The sequence below is a fragment of the Pinus tabuliformis genome, chromosome 6 (assembly GCF_031772625.1).
Source record: "Pinus tabuliformis cultivar Carrire ecotype Pingquan chromosome 6, CPIR1, whole genome shotgun sequence".
NCBI lineage: Eukaryota > Viridiplantae > Streptophyta > Pinopsida > Pinales > Pinaceae > Pinus > Pinus tabuliformis.
Genome location: NC_142292.1, coordinates 1,727,997,822 through 1,728,022,892, shown reverse-complemented (window position 1 = coordinate 1,728,022,892; position 25,071 = coordinate 1,727,997,822).

Below are 25,071 nucleotides of genomic sequence, written 5' to 3'. Positions count from 1 at the left end.
ATCCCAAATGCGACTCCTGTTCCTAGTTATCCTGGATATCCTCCTCCTGGGGCTGGTATTGTGACCCAGAATTTTAGAGATCCTAACCGTCAGTTACCGTTTATCGCGACTTTGGATTTACCAGACTTGACGCGCCTAACGAACGATCCAATTCAATATCTTCCGTTCTGGCCGTCAATGCCAAATAAGTTGCCCAGCGATATACCCAAGTTCGAAGGTAAGTCTGGAGAGGATCCGTCCAATCACGTGATGACTTACCACCTCTGGTGTGCTTCAAATTCCATCTCGGATGATTCGATCCGTTTACGTCTTTTTCAGCGTACGCTCATTGGTCTCGCGGCCAAGTGGTACATTGAGTTACCACGGGCCTCTTTTTACGATTTTAGCCAGTTAGCTACCTCGTTCTTAACTCATTTTCAGTTACCAGTCAGATATGATAATGGTACAGAGTTATTAACTTCACTAAAACAATCGACCTCCACGTATATTTCAGATCACATTCATGAGTGGAGACGTCGAAGGAGACTAGTGAAAGTTTTTATCCCGGACCAAATCTTAGCTGAATGGTTTGTTAAATCACTCTTACCAAGAATCATTGAAGATGTAGCTAAGGCCGGAGTAGTTACTGAGGAGCAAGTCATTGCTCAGGCACAATACCTTGACTTAGTTTACACGCAGTCGGGTACATTACACGAGAAGATTCCGGATCTTCCAAAGTCGAACCAAATCGCTGCTGCTCCTTCGGGATCTCATGCCGCTGATGGTATGATTGGTATCGTGACTACAAAGAGCAAGAAGAAGTCTTCCAAGGCTTCAACTACTCCTATTATCACTTTGCCCGATTCCCCGACAGGAGAGTCTTCTCCTGAACTTACCGCCGATATTCACGCTGTAGAGTCATCTACGGCCAAATCAAAAAATGGTGGGAAGAAGAAAGGAAAGAAGAAGACTAAAGCAGACAAGGCTCCAAAGGAGAAAAATGAAAAGTCGGAAACCAATGACGAAAAACGCAAACCTCGATATCCTTGTCTCATTTGTGAAGAAGATCATTTTACGAGAGACTGCCCTCATCGGGCCGAGGTAGTGAAAATAGTCAAAGGTTCTCCCACTCCTGCTGTGTTAAAAAATCCATTTCCGGAGCAGGAAAATAAGATGATAGGTTCTTCTTCGAATGCCAGTGAAGAACCCATTTTGATGATGTCTCATGTGAGGATTGCGACTCGATCGCAAGATTATGGTAGTAAGGCTCCTGTTGATGGCAAGGAAGCAGAATCTTCTCACTCTAACCCATCAACCTCAGCTCCTGGTTCCGATCCACTACAGATCGAAAAACCTAACCCAGACTTAGTGATTAAGCCGCCCGCCAAGGGTGTACTTCGAAGGTCTGCTTTCAATCCACATGCGAGGGCAGCCCAGAATTACAACATTGTTGAAGACTTAGCTGTTTCACCTTCAGCAATGTCGGCACTCGAAGTGCTGCAATCATGTCCAGCACAACGAAAATTGCTTTTGTCGGCTATCGGAGCTGTCGATGTTCAGGACCCGAACCTAATGATCTTTGATCTAGAAAATAGTACGCCACGTCTCCCCCATCAAATGGCTTTCCAAATTCCAGTGATAGTCAAAAACAGGCCTATTCATCGAACTGTGATTGATGAGGGAGCCTCCACGTGTATTATGTCGATTCAATGTTGGAGATCGCTTGGCTCTCCTTCGTTGAACCAATCCCCCACCATCCTTAAGGCCTTTGATGGCCGTGGGTTCCGTCCGTTTGGTATTCTACAAGAATTACCTATAGGGGTTGAAGGTAAAACCGTTAGTCTGGATGTGGAAGTGGTTGATGCCCCTCTAGACTACAACCTTCTTTTGGGTCGAAGTTGGTCATATGCTATGACAGCGGTCGTTTCATCGGTCTTCAGAGTAATTAAGTTTCCACATAACGGTAAGATCGTGACTATTGATCAGCTGACATACTTTTCATCCGACCCAGCCTCTTCAGAGAGTATCCAACATGTTGGTAAGACGACAATCCCTTATAAGGACGTTGGTGTAGGTTTAGTTAAGGATTCCGGTTTACTGGGAACTTTTCCTCTCCCTCCACTCAGCGTAGAACCTTCGTTTGCAACAATTCATATGATCACGTCAGAAAACATTATTTATGATGATCCTTGGTATGTTCCATCTGACTCTGAGATAGACTCATTCGGTGATGTTATGCCGTTGAGTCCGTATGAAATTGCTTATGAAGCTCTTATGTCTTTTACCGATTTTCATTCAACCGAAGTCGACCAAATGAATGTGGTCAGTGAAGAATCCCTTTTCACCTCACCCTTAGAACGGATAACGTTTCCCGAAGTCGTGTCATCTGACGAACAGCTTCGCGAAATCCTAAGTGTAGACAATCTACCATGGGAGGATCTCCATCACAGATCTTCGTTTTTACCTAAGGATGATGCATTTGAAAATGATTTTTCATCTATCTTTACCGCTGAATATGTCAAAGACGCTCAGGATCCAACGAAACATTCTGATTCGGAGTTGAATTTAGGGAATATTTCTCGTACTATTCCCATTGATATTTCAGTGAAGCCCGGAATCGAGGAAAACATTCATATAGGTGCCTCATGTACAGAAGAAGAAATCCAAACTTACAAGGCCCTATTCCAAGAATTCCGCGACGTGTTTGCCTGGTCTTACGAGGAAATGCCAGGAATCGATCCTGCCATTGTTGTTCATGAAATCAAAACCTACCCGGATGCTAAACCCATTCGGCAACGGTTGCGTCAGATTCACCCTCGAAAAGCGGCTGCGATTAAAGCAGAAGTCGAAAAGCTGTTGAAAGCAGGTTTCATTTATCCGATCCCGTTAACGGATTGGGTATCGAATATTGTTCCCGTCAATAAAAAACAAGGAACAATAAGAATCTGTATCGACTATAGGGATATCAATCGAGCTTGTCCAAAAGACAACTATCCTACGCCTTATATCGATCAAATTATTGATGATTGTGCCGGAAGTGAAATGTTTTCCTTCATGGATGGTTTCTCGGGCTATAATCAAATCAATATTCTACCTGCCGACCAACCAAAAACGGCATTCATTTGTCCATGGGGAACGTTTGCTTATTGCAAATTACCTTTTGGGCTCAAGAATGCCGGGGCCACTTTTCAACGGGCGATGTCTTATGCATTTCATGACATCAAGCACATTGTGCAACCCTATCTCGATGATTTGCCTGCTCATTCTTTACATCGAGCTGATCACCTTGTCCACCTACGAGCAATTTTTATGAGGTGTAGGCATTATCGAATTCGGTTGAATCCCCACAAGTGTGTTTTCTGTATAGAAACAGGTCGATTGCTGGGATTTGTTGTTTCAAAAGCCGGCATTCGCGTCGATCCCTCGAAAGTCGAGGCTATCATCAAATTGCCTCCTCCTTCGAGTTTGCGCCAACTCCAAAGTTTGCAAGGGAAAGCAAATTTTTTACGCCGATTCATCCCAAACTACGCCGAGGTCACTAAAGGTTTTACACGGTTGTTGAAACAGAACACACAATTCTTTTGGGACGAGATTGCCCAACAATCTTTTGATGCACTTAAACACGCGTTGACCCATGCACCGTTATTGCATCCTCCCAACTACAACCAGGACTACTTCTTATACCTCGCGGCTTCGCATTCCACCATTGGAATGGTGTTAGTCCAAGAAGATGAATTCGGAGCGGAGCATGTGATATATTATCTTAGTAGGACCTTGAATCCCACTGAGCTAAAATATTCGCATGTGGAGAAATTGGCCCTGGCAGCCGTTCAAGCTGTCCAGCGTTTCCGTCACTACATTCTTCTCCGTAAGACTACGGTTATTTCGGATTGCAACCCTATGATCTATATTTTGACAAAACAACTGCTAGGGGGCAAGTACTCTAAATGGATTGTCATCCTGCAAGAGTTCGACTTGGAGTTCGAGAAGTCCAAGTCTAAGAAATCCTTAGTTTTTGCGGAATTGATGTGTGATTTCCCGAGTGCTGACACAGAGACTGTGGCAGAAGAGTCCATTGCGGACGAATCTTTGTTTCTCATCAGTACTGTAGATCCGTGGTACGGGGATATAATCATTTATCTCCAAACCCAAACCTTTCGGCCTGAAGCTTCCAAAGCAGAACGTCGAAAAATTCGGTTTCAATCCCAGCCATACAAAATTATTGGAGATACACTTTATCGCCGGGGGGCAGACTTAGTTTTTCGACGTTGCTTAACTCACGAAGAGGCGGAGAGAGTTTTGAATGATTGTCACTCTGGAGCATGTGGCGGTCATATGTCTGGGTATGCCACAGCTCAGAAGGTGTTGCGCGCTGGCTATTTCTGGCCGTCTATGTTTAAGGATTGTATCATTGCAGTCAGGAAATGCCACAACTGTCAAGTGTTTGATCGCAAGATGCGCGCTCCACCTGCTCCTCTCCACCCTATAATTGTCGTTGGTCCATTCGCCAAATGGGGTATCGACTTTATTACTTGTAACCCTCACTCGGCCGGGGGGCATGCGTATATCATCCTTGCGGTTGATTATTTTACTAAATGGGCCGAGGCGATGCCTACATTCGACGCAAGCGGCAAAACAGCTGCAGTTTTCGTATTCAATCATATCATAACTAGGTTTGGTGTCCCACAAGCAATCATTACTGACCATGGGAGCCATTTTCGAAACGTCATGATGACTGAGCTTACAAGCCAGCTTGGTTTGCGCCACGATAGCTCTACTCCTTATTATCCGCAAGCCAACGGTTTGGTTGAGTCTATCAACAAAGTTCTAGTTATCATGATCCGACGAACCATTGGTGTTCATCGGTCAAATTGGCACAACATGTTATTTTCAGCGCTATGGGCATACCGAACCTCAGTGAAAAATTCAACAGGGTTCACTCCTTTCCAGCTAGTTTATGGCTTAGAAGCTGTGCTACCCATTGAATGCGAAATCCCATCACTTCAAATGGCTGTCGAATTACTTCCAGCTACTTCCGAAGAGGAGAAGCGTTTATTATACTTGACTAAATTAGATGAGACTCGACGTGACGCTACATTGGCAATCGAGACTCACGCGAAACGAATGAAAGCTCAGTATGATAGAAATGTAACCCCTCAAAGTTTTTCGGAAGGAGACCTAGTACTATTATATGATCAAGCTAACGATAAGCTAGGTGCCGGAAAATTCGTTCCCATGTGGCATGGGCCCTACATTGTAAAGCGAAAGCTAGCAAAAGGGGCTTATGAGCTAGTTGATTTTGATGGGGACTCTTTGGGTAAACCCAGAAATGGACTTTACCTAAAGAGGTATTATGCTTAAAATGATGGGTATGGAGAAATTTTTAGATAGGTTAGACTTTCTTTCTAGCTAGCAAGTGTGTTAGTTTAGTCAGTGTGCTTAGCTTAGAGAGTGTGGTTTTTCGTCGTTATTTTGGCTTATCTTGGTTTTACTCTTGATATTGTAGATGTTGACGCCTCTCCAAACATACATTGGATTTGCTGATGGTGCTTGTCGTAGTACACGGAATATCTCTTCCGCAGCTTGGGTTATCTATTCGCCCTCTGACGAGTTAGTTTCTATGCATGGGGTAAGCCTCGGTCAAACAACGAATAACATTGCAGAATACAGTGCAGTGGTTGAATTATTATCCGAATCTATTTCATTTGGAATTCGACGTTTGATAGTGAGGTTAGATTCTGAACTTGTTGTATTACAGCTTAATAGAGTTTATGCCATTAGAAATCCTGTGTTATTAAGGTTGTTTTTGAGAGTGCGTCTCTTGGAACGTGAATTTGATTACATTGAATATCAACATATTCCAAGGTCCTTAAATACATTAGCAGATGCAATTGCTTCTCGAGTGTTGGACAGACATTTACAATAATCATGCAAGTAAATTTAAAAACATTTCATCATACATGTTAAACAGGATAAGCCGGTAATAATGATATATATAGATAGAAGTGTGTCAAAAATATATACATCGTCTTCGATCATAGGTTGAAAACACCTTATGATCGGCAAAATGATAGTACAAAAAGTCAAAAATGTCACATGTGACTACAAAAGTGACTAGTCAATCACTGGTGGTGCTCTCTGTATGACACCACTGCGCGGGCTACCTTACGCAAAAATCTCCTAAACGGTCCAGGGACTGCGACTACGAAACGCTGAAGCCTGATAGGAATGTCGTCCATAGTAGTCTCAGGTATATCTGCCGTGAGACGCTCTAGATCATGCTCCAACTCAGCTAGTACTTCTCCTGCCGCGTCCTGTGGGGCCGGTACCGGTGCAGCTGGATGTAGTCTATCAAAAGGCCGGAGGTTGGCTGGACGCTGTGGTCCAACATCTGCATTTTGAAAGTTTTACTGTTAGTTTTGAGACGATATATATGAAAAATAAAAAAAAATACATAATTAAAAAACTTGTGAAAATAAAAGTACCTCTGTCGTCCCATTGTTCTCCCTGTGGAAGAACCATGTCCGGATCACCTCTGAAATCCATTCCGGCATACGGAAAGTCCTGTATCGCAAAAACCTGGTCCTCTAACCAGTGAAAGTAACTATCTGAGAATCGAACCACTGCCGCACCCTCGTCAGGATGCCGGGCCATCACCGCAACCCATCGTATCAGCTTTGGCTCCCGAGGACCCGTGATATCAACAGTGAGTTGCTGAGGGATCAGCATTGGAACTCTCTCCAAGGCAAAGCTCACGACTATAGGCCCATATCCAAAAGTCTTTAGTCGTCCGTTCTTTGCCTTGGTCAGTTGGCTCTTCATATGAGCCGACACAGCTTCACACCAGTTGAAAATAGTGCCTTGGTAACAGTCAATTGCCATCCGCATTTGGGATCCGGAAGCAATGTGTAAAGCGGCCGCGCCGCAAATTTTGGTGACCGTGAACGCTATGACTTTGAGTTCAGGCAGAGTGATGTGTTTTATCTCTATGCCTTTTGAATGGTGAGCCCCACGTGTGCACCAATCCTCGCGGAGACTATCAAGGGGTTGGCCACCCGGCCTAGTCCCCGCAAGATTGAGTTGCTCGCCTCTGTTTGGCAAGCCAGTGAGAAAGTATACATCCGAGGGCTCTATCTCGAGCTGGTGCCCTCCTATGTAAAAGCATTGTTCTTGAACGTTCCATCGCTCAACCAGCCATTCCAAGAATCTTACCTGGCCCCTCATGCCCGGTATGGTCCAATATTTGTATAATCCGCATGCTCTTAGGGCATCCAGGGAAGGTTGATGATTTATTGCAGCTTCATCTTCCTCTACATGCTCTCTTTCTCTCCAGTCTAACATGATTAATGCCCTGCATATCAAAAATAGCAATTAGAAATTGATTTGAGGATTTTTGGTAGGTTTTTGAGGGAGTTGGGGTTTTGAAATGCGCACTTCTCGGAAGACGCACCCTGGCTTTGTAGCACAGGGCGCCCGGACGCGGCTGGCCTGAAGGCGGGCCGCGTCTTCCGACCGTTTCCCCGTATGAGAAAAAGTCGGGGGACGCAGGTCACCCGAAGGGCACCTGCGTCCGCCGAGAGGCGCATTCCAAAACCAAAACCCCCCCAAAAAATGAAACTAAGACCTAAAAATTAATTCTAAACGGATAGAAATGCAGAGTAGGATGTGTAAAATACCTGGATGAAACGGCGTTCGATTCCGACGGTCAGATTTTCCGCAGCGACCACGGGAAGTTTCTTGTCAAAAGCTCCTTTTTCAACCTCCAAAGTCAAACGGTAAAAATGACATGGTAAAAGGTCTTTTTATAGGTTTTTTGGATGAATTAGTTCATTTTTTACCATGAAAAGATGTTTTTCGATGTATTTTTGCCTATTTTAAACAGGTATGAGTAATGTGTGACTTTTGTGCAGGACAAAGGGATTTCGAGGGAAATTATCATTTTTCACAAATAAAAATATCAGAGTCATCTTTTAAGCCCTTTTCTGACTCCTAAAACATGAAAAGATCGCCGAGCGTTTCTTTTACACTCGTTAAAACGGAATTAAAAGACGGTCCCCTTTTAGCTCTTTTCTGACCGTAAAATCAGGAAAAGATTGCCGGGTTTTTGTCGTTTCAAACTCGATAAGGAAATAAAACGACGTGTCCTTGATCGCTTTTTACTTTTCAGGTCGACGACACTATTATGAAAGTACTCCTTGGTCGCAAGATCAAGCGGTTCCCCCAGGTATTATTTTATACTTTTTCGGGCTTGAGGGACACAAATTTACGAAAAAGTTCAACGTGGAGTTTCCTTAAGTTTTTCAGACTCTCTAAAATTGAAAAACGCCGAGTTTCTCCTATACTGGGCTCGTTAAATTTTTACAGTAAAGGACCTGTTCAATTACAAACAGGAACGAACCACTCCTTCCTAGGGTTCGAATCTAAACTAGGTTGGACTCGTCCGAAGGATGAGCTTATAATCAAGCATATGTTATCCTCCTCAAGCTTGTTAAAAATAAAGAGGTACTTGCCAGAAATGGTGGGGGAAAAGAGAGAAGAATGAGCCTATTTGTTACCTTTTGTCTCAAAAGAAACTTTATTACCGCTCTTGAACACGACACTTTTCATTCACCTGGATTGGGAAATCTTTTACCTCACAGTTGACCAAACCACTTTGAAAGTCTTTAACCTGGTTCTGGGGATTAACTTTGAGTTATTCGTCACCAAGCCATCTGTCGTGTCGTTATGTGTTCAAGAGGTCTGCAAGCAAAACTTTCATCTGCAAAAATACTTGTCATCCATTTGACCATCCCTGAGTCAGTCCTTACAGCAACATTTCTTCAACTTGAACAATGATTTCGTGTTGCAGGCTTGCCTGCAACGAGTCGCTTTCTATCAACATCGACACATTATCTAGAAAGATGACTTAGGAATCGACAGTACCTTGAAGTCTGCATGCATCAATGGCAGGTTTCTCGCCTTTGACGTCAGTTTACATCATTGACTTTCGATCAAAGGATTCCGTGAAGTGTTCGACATCAAAACATCTATTCACATTTCACGGGTTGTGCTTGGTACTTTGAGAACCATTGACATTACTAGTGGTCTCTCTCACGCTTGTTAACAGTTCACACCATCGACTGGTAATCAAGTGGTTTCTAACATGTTCGACATCAAATCATTTAATCACATGGTTAGAATCGTACCAATTCGGGAAGTAGAAGTGAAGACCCTGGATCTAGTTTCTACCATCCAGGCTGCGAGGAGTTTTGTATTCATTGTCTATGTAGACTAATCATAAACAGATGGCTGCGTCCATACTGCGTCTACAAAAGTCTATAAAAATGATGTACTGCAAGATCATTCCTGTATCAGAATAGTTAGTCCATTAGTTAAAGTTTTGAATCTGAGTATGGGAATGCCTACCTCAGTGATGATATAATCTTATACATGTATTTTGTGTTGAAAATTGCAGGTTCCAACCAGGTCATCCACAAGACAATCCTTGAAATGATAAAGCGCTTCACCCTTCCTAGAATTATAAAACCCTAATCTATTCCAGGCTTCGCACTTTAGGGGGCAATCTGTTACACTAAAAAATGTCACCATGACCACTTACAGTTAGTACGGCTCAAATCAACAGTCATGCTACCCTCTTAGGCAAGTCTTATGCCTCTGCTATCCATCTCAAACTCAAAGAAGAGAGAAAGTCTTGTAAAAAATGTGTTTATCTCTGGGGTCGCAGGTTCTCTCTAGCCTTACCTGTGGGGACGCTTACCATGTTCACAAAAGCTGCGTCCATGGACGCTCTGTATGTTAAGGGACAGGTGCGTCCTTCTGTAAAAGGCAAAATGCGCGAGTTTCATCTTAAAAAAGTTACTTGTGGTTACTTCTAGAACCTTCTAGAGGTCGGTTTGATGAAATGGATGCGCCTCCAGTTGGTTCATGTATCTCTATTAAGGGGGAACTTATCCCATCAATAAGGGAGCTATCCCACCCAAAGAGGGGGATTATCCCATTGATAGTGGACCTGAATAACCTCTTTACAGCACTATAAATAAAGACATTGAGCCAGAGGGAGGAGAGGTTAGAGCTATACATTTTCTTTGGGTAAACGCTGCAGGAATTAGGACTCCCATTTAGAGCCTTGTGAGGAGAGATTGTCTTTGCTTGATTCTACTTGGAAGTGGGTGAGCTTTGTCAAAGTAGAGGAAAACCCTTGATGGACCCTGGGAGGAACTTGCACAACACCAAGGCCAGGTTGTAAGAGTTTCTTTGTTTCGTTATTAATACAAACTGGTTTATTTTTCTCAATAGCTTGTGTTAATGAGTTATTTCATGTGTTCCTTGGTCTGCATGTTGAATATATGTTTTATTATATGAAATACAAGTGCTTGGTAATTGTTTGATTGTTTGTGGTTGCAGGAATTGACATGAAGGAGGAGCTCATCCGGATTGGCAAGGACGGACTACAACAACAGCGTTTTGGAATAAGGTAAGCCTAAACACTCGTAGTTTTCATGTTATAAAAGGTATATTTAGAGAAAGATCATTCCATTTTGTCTTGTTTGTCGCTAGAGAGTTTAGACTCCTAGGGAGGTCAGCTGTGTCCGCACAAACGACTTTTTCCGCCACGACAGGGTGGCCAAGAGGAAGAACAGAACTATTGTAGGGGCAGCACGGGCAATGTTCCATGACCAAGGCCTACCACTTCACTTGTGGGTTGAGGCATGCAACGTAGCAGTCTATTTGCATAATAGAAGCCCGCATCACATACTTGGGATGAAGACACCAAAGGAAGCTTTCTCCAGTAAGAGACCAGATGTGGGTCACTTCAGGATATTTGGCTCATCGGTATATTTCCATGTGACAAAGGATGCACGGAAGAAGCTTGAGCCGACAATAGAGTTGGGGATATTTGTGGGGTATACTGATACACCTCACAACTATCGAGTTTACTTGCCTACCAGTCAGAGGACAATGGTTCGCAGAGATATCAAGTTTGATGAGCAGAAAGCCATGCAAGTTTCCCTTGAGAGGGAGCTCCAACTACAGATTGTGGAGGAACTGTTGGTTCCTAAGGAGGAGGAGCCTCATACTAACGCAGAGCAGCCGCATGTAGAGGTTCCAGGAGTGGAGACATCCACTCAAGTAGAGTCTTCCAGAGATGGAAGTAAGCACATAAGAGAAGATGACAGATTGTTGGAGGATGTGAGAGAGAATGTGGGAGCACCATCTTCTAAGTGCAGACAGAGGAGGTCACCTGAGAGGTACACTGTATACATGGCCCTTGATGGGGATGTGTTGAGACTGAGCTATCTTCCTTTGAGGAAGCAATGCAGCAGTCGATTTGGATTGATGCTATGGTGGAGGAGTATGACTCCATAGTTCGTAACAATGTTTGGGGCGTGGTTTCAAGACTGGAGAACAAGTCAGTTGTGAGTTCTCGTTGGCTTTACAAGGTAAAGCAAGCTACTGATGGTAGTGTGGAGAAACATAAGGCAAGATTTGTTGCCCGTGGCTTTTCACAAGTCGAGGGGATTGACTATGGTGAGACTTTTTCTCCTGTCGCAAGGTAATCATCTATCATATATATGTTGGCACTATCAACGTAGATGGGTTGGATGATCCATCAGATGGATGTGAAGACTGCATTCTTCAATGGCCAGATTGAGGAAGAGATGTACATAGAGCAGCCAAAATGTTTTGAGACGTTTGATCATGAGTCGCATGTGTGGTGACTCAAGAGAGCATTGTACGGGCTGAAGCAAGCACCTCGTGCTTCATGAACCAGGATAGACAACTACTTCACCAGGTTGGGCTTCACAAAGAGTGAAGTGGATGCGAACTTGTACCACATCATGGTGAAAGGTAAGCTATTGATCATCGTACTTTATGTTGATGATCTCATATTGACTGGTGATGATCAGTTGATTGTGTCTTGCAAGGAGGACCTTGCAAGAGAATTCGAGATGAAAGATATGGGTCTCATGCATTACTTCCTTGGCATGGAAGTGTGGCAGAAGGATGGGGAGTTGTTTGTGTCTCAGGGCAAGTATGCCAATGAAATACTCAGGAGATTCCACATGGAAAAGTGCAAGCCCATGCAGACTCCTCTAGCAGGTAACTGGAGGAAGGAGGTTTCTACTTCAAGAGAAGTAGTAGAGGCTACTGTGTACAGGCAGCTTGTGGGTTCACTGATGTACTCAATGAAGACAATCCCAGATTTGTGCTATGCGGTGAACTAGATGAGTCAAGCGATGGTTCAACCTACCAAGATGTTTTGGAAGGCGGAAAATCATGTATTGAGATACCTCAAAGGCACATCTCAGTATGGATTATGGTACATATGGACAGAGGGAGTGAAGCTACAGGGATTCATTGATGCAGATTGGGTAGGGAGTCCATCATATTAGAAGAGAACATCAAGAGGGATTTTCAACCTTGGGTCAGCGGTAGTTTCTTGGTACAGCAGGAAACAGAGGTCAGTTGCACTCAGCTCGATAGAGGCAGAATACATGACTGCAAGTCAGGCAGCATGTGAAGCCATCTGGATGTGGAAAATCCTAGTTGGTTTATTTGATCAGAGGATGGATCCAACTATGATCTATTGTGATAATCAGATTTGTATCAACCTCTCTAAGAATCCAATATTTCATGATAGGTCCAAGCACATCGACATCTGGTATCATCATTGTAGAGCATTGGGAAGGTATGTTTTAATAAATAATTTAGTGATGTTTTAAGCAATAGTTGTAATCTTTTCTTTATTATAAAGTAGGGAAAATGCAACGAGAACGAGTCTAAAATGATCCAATCACTAACAGTTGTCTTCTCTACGCAGGGAAAGGTAAAAGCAGGAAGGCGCAATGCAAAACGAGGATTTGATGAGAAGATAACGGCTGTCCCTCCAATTCTAAATAAGGTTCAGACCAGGTCGAGTAAATCAAGGAAGATCAGTCCGGAACGAAATGAAGGACTGCCAGTTCGGAAATACAGGCCGAGTAAAGGAAAGCGTTAACAATTTAGCGGACCCCTCAGGATCTTCGATCCTGAGGGATCGCTACGATCAATCGTTTTGTCGACCGATGAACTCCGCCGTTAATTGTATAAAAGGAGGGTAGCATTGGAAACTAGGGGATTACTTTTGGTATCTTTAACTTTCTGTCATGAATTTTATTGTCAGTTGAACTCAGACTATTGAGTCTCTCTGAGACCTAGTTTTGTACTCTCATTGATGCGTTAATATAATATCTTGGTGTTAATTTCTCCGTGCGTCTGAAGTAGTTTACGGCAGTGCGCCATTGGAAGCTTTGGGCCCGGCTCCAACGGACACTGGCTGATTGTACCATTACAATTCTGCTTTGTGTGGTTTGTTTCTCCTAATCTGTTATGGTTGCATGTTGTTTCATATTTATTCATCTGTAGCTTTCCTGTTATAAATCTCTGTAACAAATTCATATCATACTTTCAGGATTCTTCGCATACTGTTGATCTGAGTTGTTTGCATCAATTACAGAATTCATAAGTAGAATATTTCAGCTACAGGTGATTGGGGTTAATGGATTGTTGGTGACTATTGCAGATCGTGTACATATGATTGACGTTTCCTGTCTTTAATGATTTGCTGTTCCATTTGATATATATATGATTGACGTTTCCTGTCTTTAATAATTTGCTGTTCCATTTGATTAAGCTGCAAACCTGTATAAATGATTGCTTTCCTTTTTGTATGTAAGTGTGTGCCAAGGATTGGAAGTGTTGACCTCGCGAGACTTAGTTTCTTTACTGCCGTTCCATTTACTGCCGTTCCTTTTATTGCTGTTCCATTTCTGAAGTTGCTGTTTCATTCTGTTTTATTGCTGTTCCTTTCGCTTGCGTTTATTGAAGTGGCATGAGAGGAGGTTCAAGACTGTTGTGAGATACAGCAGACGCTATAATGCTCCCAGATCATGATCCATACTCCTTCATCAGTTTCTAGGGGGATAGGTTACTAATTCCATACCCTCGACCGACGAAGTTGCTGCGTGTGTGATTTCTTTATGTAAAAGTAATTTAGCATTAGCATCCGTTTACTCTTGTATTCTTTAGATCTATACTACGAAGCATTATCCTGACAAATAGCCTCAAATTAAGATGTCCTTTACAATAACAAAACGCTCCCGGATTGACTTGTAATGTGAGATAACTAGAGGTGAAAAAGACCCTTGTTACAGCTCCACATTTTGGCGCCGTTGCCGGGAAGGGGCATAGCCATTTGTTTTTTTAACAGGGTAGTGTGTGAATCTGTTAGGGGAGAACTGGATTTTAAAAACGGAAGGTAAGAACCTGCGTGCGGAGCATGTAAAAGCCCTGCTCCACCGTCCGCTTTCCTAGCAGAATTGATTTAGTAATTTAATTGGAGTGCATGACTAAGCAGAAAAAGCCAGAAAAGAATCAAAAGCCTCCATCCAAAACCGAAAAAGCCAAGGGGTCGGCGACCCTTGGACGAAAGACCTTTATAGACGAAATTTACAAGAAAGCCGGATCTCCGCCATCAGTAGGTTATAGGAAAGTAAACTCTAAACAACCTGCTAGTTCCCTTCAGGCCTCAGAATCACCATCTGAAGCCTTTGCGGAGGTGCACAGTCAGACAGAGGAGCAGGACTTTCAAGAATTTGACAATTCGACTCCTGGACCAGTGCACGAAGGAAATTTTAGCAACCTTTGCGAAGGAGAAGGAGAAACAGGGGAAATCGAGGAACCTAGATCTCCTATTGAACCAAACCAGCCTTTAAATAGTCCAGATAAAGGAAGCGCTGCAAAAATCCTCGTGGAGGGAATTCATTCACCTCAGACAGTAGGGGCCATCATTATCCCTGATAAAGGGAGTGCTGTAAAAACAGTTCCTGCTAAGATTACCCCTCCGCAACCAAGGAATACTCTATTGGAAATTCCTGAAGATTACTGGCATATATTTGATTCCATGGCGCAGAATCAGCTAAATACCCAAACCTCTACTTTGCAATATCCCATAGTAGATTCCGCTGCGAATGCACCAATGAAGGCAATTCCGCTTCAACATATCCCGACGTTTCATGGACTCACATCAGAGGACCCTGATGCATTTCTATTCGAATTTGATGTGTTATGCAGGGGATACGATTACACCACTGATCCCCAGAAGCTAAAACTGTTTCCCTCTACTTTGAAGGGAGCAGCTCTGAGATGGTTCATGGGTTTAGGTGGTGGAGTCATAAACAATTGGGAAGAAATGAAAGCGGCCTTCTTAAAAAAATATCAGGATTATTGTAGATCAAGAGAACTAAAGGATGAAATCTTTCAAATGTCAGCCAGACCAAATGAAACTTTAGAAGAATATGTAGAACGTTTCCAATATAACTTGCAGAGATCTCCATATGCATCGTTACCTCTGCCCGATAACGTGTTGAAAACTGCATTGATTAGAGGTATGAAGGAGCAATGGATTGAAACGTTGAATATTATGGGAAAAGGAGACATTTATCAGGAAAATTTTGCTGACATCATTGATCTGTGTATCAGGAGCTCAAGAGGCAGCACAAGGATAAAACCAGCAGAATATGATCGCTTCACTAGAGACAATCGAACATCAACAGAAGGAGTATCATGAGTGGAACTTGGAAATCTGTTAGAGAATTTTAAAACTGATATCATGGGGACATTAACTACACAGCTTGATATTGTGCAGGCTAAACAGAAGCAAGCAGAGGCGGAACAGAATCTAGCAATTTTCTGCCCGCGGTGCAGGAAGAAACATAGCCAGAAAGAATGCCCGCTCGATACAGTTCAAATATGTGCTATTTGTACCAAGGACCATCCGACTGAAAGCTGTCCCTCCCTCCCTGGTTTGAAGGTGGTGTACAAAGAAGCAGAAGAGGAACCAGAATCAGCATACTTTATTAACCAGCGTCGTCAATGGCAACCTAGGCAACCTGGTATGTTTCAAGATCCCTCCTCTTCTTTTCAATCTCCGCAATTTAATGCTCAGCAACAGAATATGTGGCAAAATCAGTCTCAGCACCTGTTTTCAAATTGGCCGCCTCAAATGTTTCCTAATTCGAACCCTTGGATGAACCAAGCTGGTTGGCCAAACTTTCCTTATCCTCCGCCATATTGGCCAAATAGTTCATATCCTCCGCAGTGGACCCCTTCCACTTCGCAAAGTTCACCCTGGCAGAGCAACTGGCCAAGATCGACATATCAAACACCAGGATCAATTCCGCTCCCTCAACCAACTCTGCCAGCCTTGCAACAAAATCCCCAGCCCAACCTAAGACCGCAGCTCCCAGCCCAACCCAACCCTAACCCAAATAATCGACCAGTTCAATCCCTTCAAATTATAGAATCTTCCGAGATTGAATCTGCTCTGCAGGAGTGCAATGATCTTCAGTTGAGATCTGGGCGAATAATAGAAACTGAGGGACATAGAACCGCTCATATTGAAAACCAGTTACCGATAGAACAGCCGTCACAACAAGAAGAAGTAAGTAAAGACCAGGTTCATCAGCAAGTAATTACATCTTCTCCACCTTTCCCAGAACGACTGGCCATTCCGAGACAAATGCAATATCCGGATTTTGATATTCTGGGAGAACTTCAAAACTTGTATATAAGAATTCCATTCCTTCAGGCTATACAGGATATCCCCATATATGCAAAAACCATAAAAGACCTGTGTAGCAGAAAAACAAAAAGAAATATAACCCCTAACCCTAGAGTCCAGGTAGTCGGCACCTTATCCGACCTCTTATCAGGGAAAGAAACACCAATTAAATATGAGGATCCTGGAAACCCAATTGTCACTGTTCAAGTCCGTGGGCAGACCCTGACCAACGTTTTAGTAGATCTAGGGGCTGCGATTAATATCCTGACAACATCAACCTGCCAGAAGCTTGGAATCACATCGGTAGAGCCTACTTCCACTTTACTAGAGCTAGCTGACCGATCAGTAATAAGACCAGAAGGCACCTTGTATGATGTCATGGTTTCAGTGGACTCTTGGGAATACCCGACCGATTTTCTGGTGATTAATCCAAAAACCCGACTAGATGGACATCTGCTAATTCTAGGTAGACCATGGCTCGCTACTGCTGACGCCTACATTGGATGCCGGCAGGGAAACATGACCATAACCAGAGGACTGGATATCAAAAATTTAATCTTGTACCCGCCAGCCCAGCCAAGCATCACACCTCATATATCGCTGACCAATCTGCGCCCTGCCTCATATATTACTGATAATATTAGACCACCATTAACAGTTCAGGAAGCGCTAGATTTTAAAGATCAAACAGAAGATGATGCCATCAATAAATTCATTAATCAAACAGAATCCACATCGTATACACAATGCTTTATGATAAAAGCGGCATTTGATAACGAATTAGAGGAAGATCCTCTAAAAGATGACAATGACCCAAATATACCTGTAACCTCTGTTGCTAACAGCAAAGTAATACAAATTGAACCGGGCAAAACTTTAAACATTAACGCTAATCTGACACCTGAGCAAGAGACCAAACTCATCCAGCTCCTACGAAAGTATCAGGAGGCATTTGCTTGGGACTATCCCGATATGAAGGGGATTGATCCCCAGCTATGTACACATCGTATCTATATCGAGAAAGATGCAAGACCGGTTCGCCAACCACAGAGAAGACTCAATCCCCATTTAAAAGATGTTGTAAAAGATGAGCTGCAGAAATTATTAGACGTTAATTTTATTTATCCTATTTCTGACAGCAAATGGGTCTCCCCACTTGTGGTAGTACCTAAAAAGAACGGGAAATGGAGGATCTGTGTCGATTACAGAGAATTAAACAAAGCTACACAAAAAGATCACTTCCCTCTCCCTTTCATAGACCAGGTATTGGACACCTTAGCAGGCAAGAAATTTTTTTCTTTCTTGGATGGCTTCAGCGGATATAACCAGATTCAGATTGCCCCTGAAGACCAGGACAAGACTACCTTTACTTGCCCCTGGGGAACGTTCGCCTACCGAGTCTTACCCTTTGGATTATGTAATGCTCCGGCCACATTCCAACGGGCTGTTCTTAGCATCTTCGCAGATTTAATTAATGATGGATTGGAAGTCTATATGGATGATTTCACACCATATGGAGATGACTTTGATCCAGCCCTGGACACTCTCGAAAAAGTTCTAGAGCGTTGCATCGCTACCAGGCTTTGCTTGAGTCACGAAAAATGTTACATGATGATGACAGAAGGACTCATTCTGGGACATTACATCTCAGCAGCTGGCATTCAGGTAGACCCGGCTAAAATTCAAATACTCATGCTTATCCCAACCCCCACTAATCAAACAGAGGTACGCAGTTTTCTTGGTTTTTCTGGGTATTATAGACGATTTATACAACATTACTCACGTATTGCCGCACCTCTACATGCATTAACTGGAAATGTTGATTTTTTGTGGACAGAAAAATGTGATCGAGCCTTCACAGAATTAAAGAAGTTGCTATCTACAGCTCCAGTTCTCAGAGGACCTAATTGGAACTTACCATTCCAAATTTCAACCGACGCCTCAGACACAGCAATCGGTGCAGTGTTGGGCCAAGAAGAAGAGAAAAGACCATACGCTATCTATTACATCAGCAAAAATTTGGCTCCGGCTGAATTAAATTACACTGTCACCGAAAAAGAATTTTTAGCCGTGATACATGCTATTAATAAATTTAGACACTATATTACAGGCTATCCCGTTATTTTGTATACAGACCATTATGCTATTAGGTATTTAGCAAATAAGCCTGTTACAAATGGAAGAATAACCAGGTGGTTGATCTTGTTGCAGGAATTCGACATTACAATCAGAGACCGACCAGGGAAGGAGAACCCTGTAGCTGATTTTCTTTCACGAATACCAAAATCAGTTGAAACAGCAGCAGTTGAGGACCAATTCCCAGATGAACACTTATTTGCAGTCGCTGTTCAGACTCCCTGGTACGCTGATGTGGCTAATTATCTTGCAGTAGGTAAGCTTCCAAAACATTTAACTCCCAATGAACGGAAACAGATCGTCGCGAAAAGCAATCGATTTTCGTGGGTTGGGGGCTATCTGTTTCACACAGGCGCAGATATGGAAATCAGAAGATGTATTCGAGAAGACGAAATCTTTGATATCTTGAAAGCCTGCCATGACGGGCCATGTGGAGGACATTTCGCTGAACGAAGGACAGCACACAAAGTATTACAAACGGGATATTACTGGCCTACAATCTTCAAAGATGCCAAAAAAATTGTCCAGGCCTGTGATAGTTGTCAGCGTGTAGGACGACCTGGCCCAGCAGACGAAATGCCTTTGCGGCCTCAATTGGTGATCGAACCTTTCGAACGCTGGGCTCTGGACTTTGTCGGACCCATCAACCCCCCATCAAACCAAAAAACCTACATTTTGGTGGCAACTGAATATGTTACCAAATGGGTTGAGGCGGAGGCATTACCCAGAGCTACAGAGGAGTCGGTAATTCAGTTCTTGTTCCATTTGTTTGTACGTTATGGTCTTCCAAGGGAAGTGGTTACAGATGGAGGACCACAATTTGTGGGACATAAATTAGCTGCAACACTCAATAACCATCACATCCATCACAAAATTACTACCCCATACCATCCGCAGGCAAATGGGCAAGTCGAAAACAGTAATAAGATAATAGAGTCAATTTTGACAAAAACTGTTGCCTCACACCGCCGCGATTGGGCCGCCCGACTACCGGAGGCACTGTGGGCTTATCGAACCACATGGAGAAGTACCACTGGCTATTCACCATATCACTTAGTGTTTGGAAAGCAACCCATTTTTCCTATAGAATTTGAGATCCAAACCCTGCGGACTGCCCAAGAAGTCGGATTGGATTTAAGTGAAGCACAGAAAAATCGATTACAGCAAATTAATGAGTTGGACGAAACAAGGCTCGCTGCATTACAGAATACAGCACTCATCCAGCAGCAGCGAGCCAAATGGCATGATGCGCTCATCAAAAACAAGATATTTCACGAAGGAGACTGGGCTCTGTTATATGATTCTAGATTTCAGGATTTCCCGGGGAAGCTTCAGACTCGATGGTTGGGACCATACGAGATTCAAAAAGTCCATGACAATGGGACCCTTACTTTGATTACAATTGATGGATCTGGATATACATTTAAGGTAAACGGCCACCGAGTTCGTCTGTATCGCAAACCGCTCACTCGGGAATCATTTTGCCAGCAGTTACGCCAAGATACTAACATCAAGATTATGGGAGAGGAAGCAAAAACTTCCTCCCCTATAGATTGGTAAGAAGTTCATTCTTTATTACCACATTTTGTATATAAAATTGTAAATTTTGTATATATGTTTCAAGTGTGTGTTTTGCTGTTCCTTTTCAAAAGGAACAGCACTTGTGTGTTTTGCTGTTCCTTTTCAAAAGGAACAGCACTTGTGTGTTTTTGCTGTTCCTTTTCAAAAGGAACAGCACTTGTGTGTTTTGCTGTTCCTTTTCAAAAGGAACAGCACTTGTGTGTTTTGCTGTTCCTTTTCAAAAGGAACAGCACTTGTGTGTTTTGCTGTTCCTTTTCAAAAGGAACAGCACTTGTGTGTTTTGCTGTTCCTTTTCAAAAGGAACAAGCACTTGTGTGTTTTGCTGTTCCTTTCCAAAAGGAACAACACTTTTGAATTTTTGCTGTTCCTTTTCAAAAGGAACGGCACCCTTGAGTTTTGCTGTTCCTTTCCAAAAGGAACAACACTTTTTGAATTTTTGCTGTTCCTTTCCAAAAGGAACAGCACTTTTGAATTTTTGCTGTTCCTTTTTAAAAGGAACAGCACTTTTGAATTTTTTTTATCCTTTTTTTAGAAGGAGCAACATTTGTGTGTTTTTTCAATTCTTTTTTTAGCAAGCAGCATTTGAGTGCTTTTGTTATCTTAGGACATTACATCAAAAAGAACCCTCCCACCCTCCCTTGTAAGAAAGAAATAGTATGCCCTCGTCCTTTCTATAAGAAGAAAACATTGTCCCGAGGCCATAAGTAGCAGCTATATATTTATGCAACAAATATAAAAGGCATGATATATCAAGATCAGCACATCATAAATCGCTATCTATAACAGCCCTAGTATTGATGCAACAAAGGAGGGAACCATACACTCATCATTCTTTCAGCCATAAGTCTCACCTCCTCTGCCCTGTTGGAAAACTTCATCATGTTACGTTCCTACAATTTTCTTTATTACTACTTGGAAATAAGAATAGAAAATTTATATCTTCCTATTGGGATAACAAGACTTCTTCCGCCATTCCCACTCTTAAGGAGGGCTGAACCACCCTTATGTGTAACTATGCAAGAGCAAAAGTCCATCTCAAAAGAAAAAAGTAGCAGCAGAACCAAAAGAAATTATTTGTCAAATGCAGGATAGGGGGTTTCATTAAAGAACCAGCCTACTATGATCATAAGATTGGAAGCGAAGTGGCATTCCCATCATGGCCACCACACCAGGGATATGGTCCAACAGGTTCATTATATAAACAAACCTTGGAACAGGGGGTCTCATCACGAGCCAGCCTGCCCACGTTTCGCGCCTCTCTGGTGAATGGCGTCATGGTTATCTGGTTACCAAGCCAGCATGATGGCCTGCATGTTGACAAGAATTGCTCTTCAAAACTACACAAAGGACTATGGTTCCGGGGTGAAATAAACAACTCTGCCACGGTTATAAAAACCGGTCGGCAGCAGAGCTCTGTTAATGGTATTGGAGTCAAAACATATACACCAATTTGGATCTTATTAAATATTTCTTTCTATCCTCGTAATAATTATATCTTACACCTTAATGGATACGTCACATGAACATTTATCATTACCAATTATGGCAAAGGTATTGACTATGACTATCTCAGACTTTCCATGAGTGCTAGACATCCTATCCTTATGTTCTGCATCACATCACGAAGGCTTATGTTAAACGCGATCTATCCGTCGCATCGATCTCGGTATTTCTCTATCTAATCTGAAACATGGCAAAACTTTATAAGTTGTTCCATTATGACTCGGTGATGGGATGACCGCCTTCTTCTATTTGACGGCTGAGGCAGCCTATCATTTCGCGCGGGGGGGAGGTGATTTCATTACTCCGCCGGCCACGTGTTAACACATCATTCGGAAATGATATGATACGGAGGTACGATATGCGTTAACGGCATGACAATGCTATTTTTTGAAAAAGTTGTTATTTATGATCAATTATTCATGCATGCTCTGTGTCTTTTCTTTTTGCCGCAATTACGTTCTTTGCATTGCTGTTCCATCTAGACCCTGAAACAGAACCATGGGGGGAAAGTCTATCAGAAGCGAGCCGAGCGAGCTCATAGTCTCCGAAGCCGCTCGGAAGATCTTAGAAAAAGCAGGGTGGTTAACTTATTTTGGCCGCCTGCGCAAATCAAACGAAATAGTGGCCATGGAATTCCTGCAGAATTTGCAGGAAGAACACTCAGTGGTAGGTGGGAAGCAGATAGCAGTCACGAAGGAAATAATCGCGGAAGTAACCGGATTACCAGACTTAGGTCCAATATGGACGACAAAGAAAGAAAGACTGCAAAAGATCGTAGAACTCTTCCAAGATGAAGGGCAGGAGCTGACAGTGAAGGGAAAAGGAGTGCTGCCGGCAACACTAGGAGAACCTTGGAGCGAACTGGCAAAGGTAGTACAGAGCTACATCACCTGCGAAGGACGAAAAGATGTGGTAAGGCCGCGTCACCTTAAGCTCTTAGCTGTGTTAAAAGGAAAATGTGCTGTGAATCTCCCTGCATTGTTAAATTCATTGTTGCATGATACCTCTCGGAGCCTGAAAAAGGCACACCATGAAGACGCAGTGGTTAGCCACCACGGGCTGATCCGCTTGATAGTGACATACAGTCTCGCTCGGCAGCAGACTAGCTGGCGGGAACTTATTACAGCAATTGAAGGGGAAGTAGCATCACCATCCCCAAAGACGAAGCACCCCGCTAGCACCTCCGAAACACCTAAAAAACCCAGAGAATCGCCAAAACCTAAGCAACCCTCAGGCACAACGAGCAAGCGAAGAAACGCATAAAGCTAGGGAAACAAAAATGCACCCCTGAAGCAACTAGACATGCAGAAAAACGTAAGGAATTGGCCGCAGAAAGACGTGCTACCTTAAAGCGAAGGTATTCCTCTGGCACAGAAGAACAGGTTGAAAAACGCAGAAAGGTGGAGGTGGAGGAACAGGTGGTCAGCACACCCGAACAGCCCAGGAGGCCTAGAAAGTCAGTTCGGTTGGCAAAGATAAGAGGTAGGCTGGAAAAAATCCAGCCAAACATAGGCCAGCCGATTGAAATAATAGAGGACCCTCCAGCGCCAGAACAAATACCTGGGGAAAACCTGGAACAAACAGAGAATGAAGTAGGAGCTGAAGAAGGAGATAGGGATGACGACTCTGCGGCCGAGACCAGCTATCCAGAGGCAGCTACTGAGCAGCCAATTCGGGAGAAGGAGATGGAACAATTGGGGGGTAGCCATCCACAAAACCCTGTGGAGGAAGAAGAGCTGGCCACCATCTTGGCCAGCCTTAGAGGTTATCCTTCACCCTCCAGTCCAGCAGAACCTCCCGAAGGACCTTCTGAGGAAGAGACGCGTGACGAATTGCATGATGGGATGGCAGGGGAAGAAAACCCCCCTGTCATTGACAAAGAAAATCTGAATACCAATCAGGAACAAGCCGTTCCCAAAACACCAGAAGGAAATCCACCCGCTGATGGCGGGGGGGATGAAAATGTTTGTCGGGAACAGGACGTTCCCCGAATGATAGAAGAAACCCTCGATGAAAGAGGAGCAAAACTGAGGGCCGCCCATGTGCCCACAGCCGAGGCAAAAGAAATTAAGAAGTTGAGAAGAAAGCAGCAGAAATTGCTGAATATTATAGCCCAGCTTCGGCAGAAAATTCGAAGTCTGAAAGCCAGTTTGAGAATAAAGAGGACTGTAAGAAGAAAAAGAAGGACAAATACAGCTGGGTCCTCTCAGAGAGGAAGACAGAGCACCTATAGGCATCTAGTAGGTCGATACTCTGCTAGCAAACCTGCAGCTGTTCCAATTAATACTGAGGAACAAAATGTTGTTCCATCTGGAACAGAGCACCAGAATGTCGTTCCTATTGACATAGAGGAGCAGGCTGATATTCCAAACAACCCATTAGAACCAACTATTGTTCCAATTAAAACTGAGCCACAAGACGACATCCCAGTTACAGAGGGACCATCGTACCCCTTTATACATGTCAAGAAGGAAGTGGAAAATAGAGCAGTTCACACTGAGACACCACCTTCAGGGAAAATTAAGCGACGAAATGTAAAGGTTCAGGCGAAACTTCCTGCCTCCAGGGAATCATGGGAAAGGGATCCAAAAACCAAGGCCTTGCGCCGCGAGATACGACAGGCCCAACAGGAGGCTGAACAACTACAAGAACAAATGATCCCTCGAGAGAAATATGAGGCGCTGCAACAAGAGGCTGAACAGCTACGGGAACAAATGATCCCTCGAGAGAAATATGAGGAGCTGCAGCAGGAAGTTGAGCAGAGGATTCCTCGAGAAAAATACGAAGAATTGCAGCAGAGGGCTGAGCAGTTAGAGGAACAAAGGATCCCTCTGGAAAAACATGAAGAACTGCAACAGCAGCTGCGAAACATGAGTGAATCGGAGAGTCAGGCTTTTGAAGGATGGCAGAAGGAACAGGAAAAGGTTGCTAAGGTAACACGTCGACTAGATGTTGTTATTAAACAATTGGACACTGTATGTTCGTTGTATGATGATGTTTTGACTTGCAGGGCCCCCGCGAAGAATTATGCTTTATTCCTCCTTGAAAGATACTTAAGATTGAAAATAAAAGCTGTCAGGGCAGGTGCCCCCATTCAGATTAACACTGTTAATGATTTTATTGATTGTTGCAAACATTATGGGGTTAAGGTCCAACGATTATTATGCAAATTTTATTTGCACAATATGGTGCTTGAGCAGGAAACTGATCTAAACCCTGGCCCCTTTGTGGGGGATATACAGCTGCAAGCCTTTGTTTCATTCGGGGTC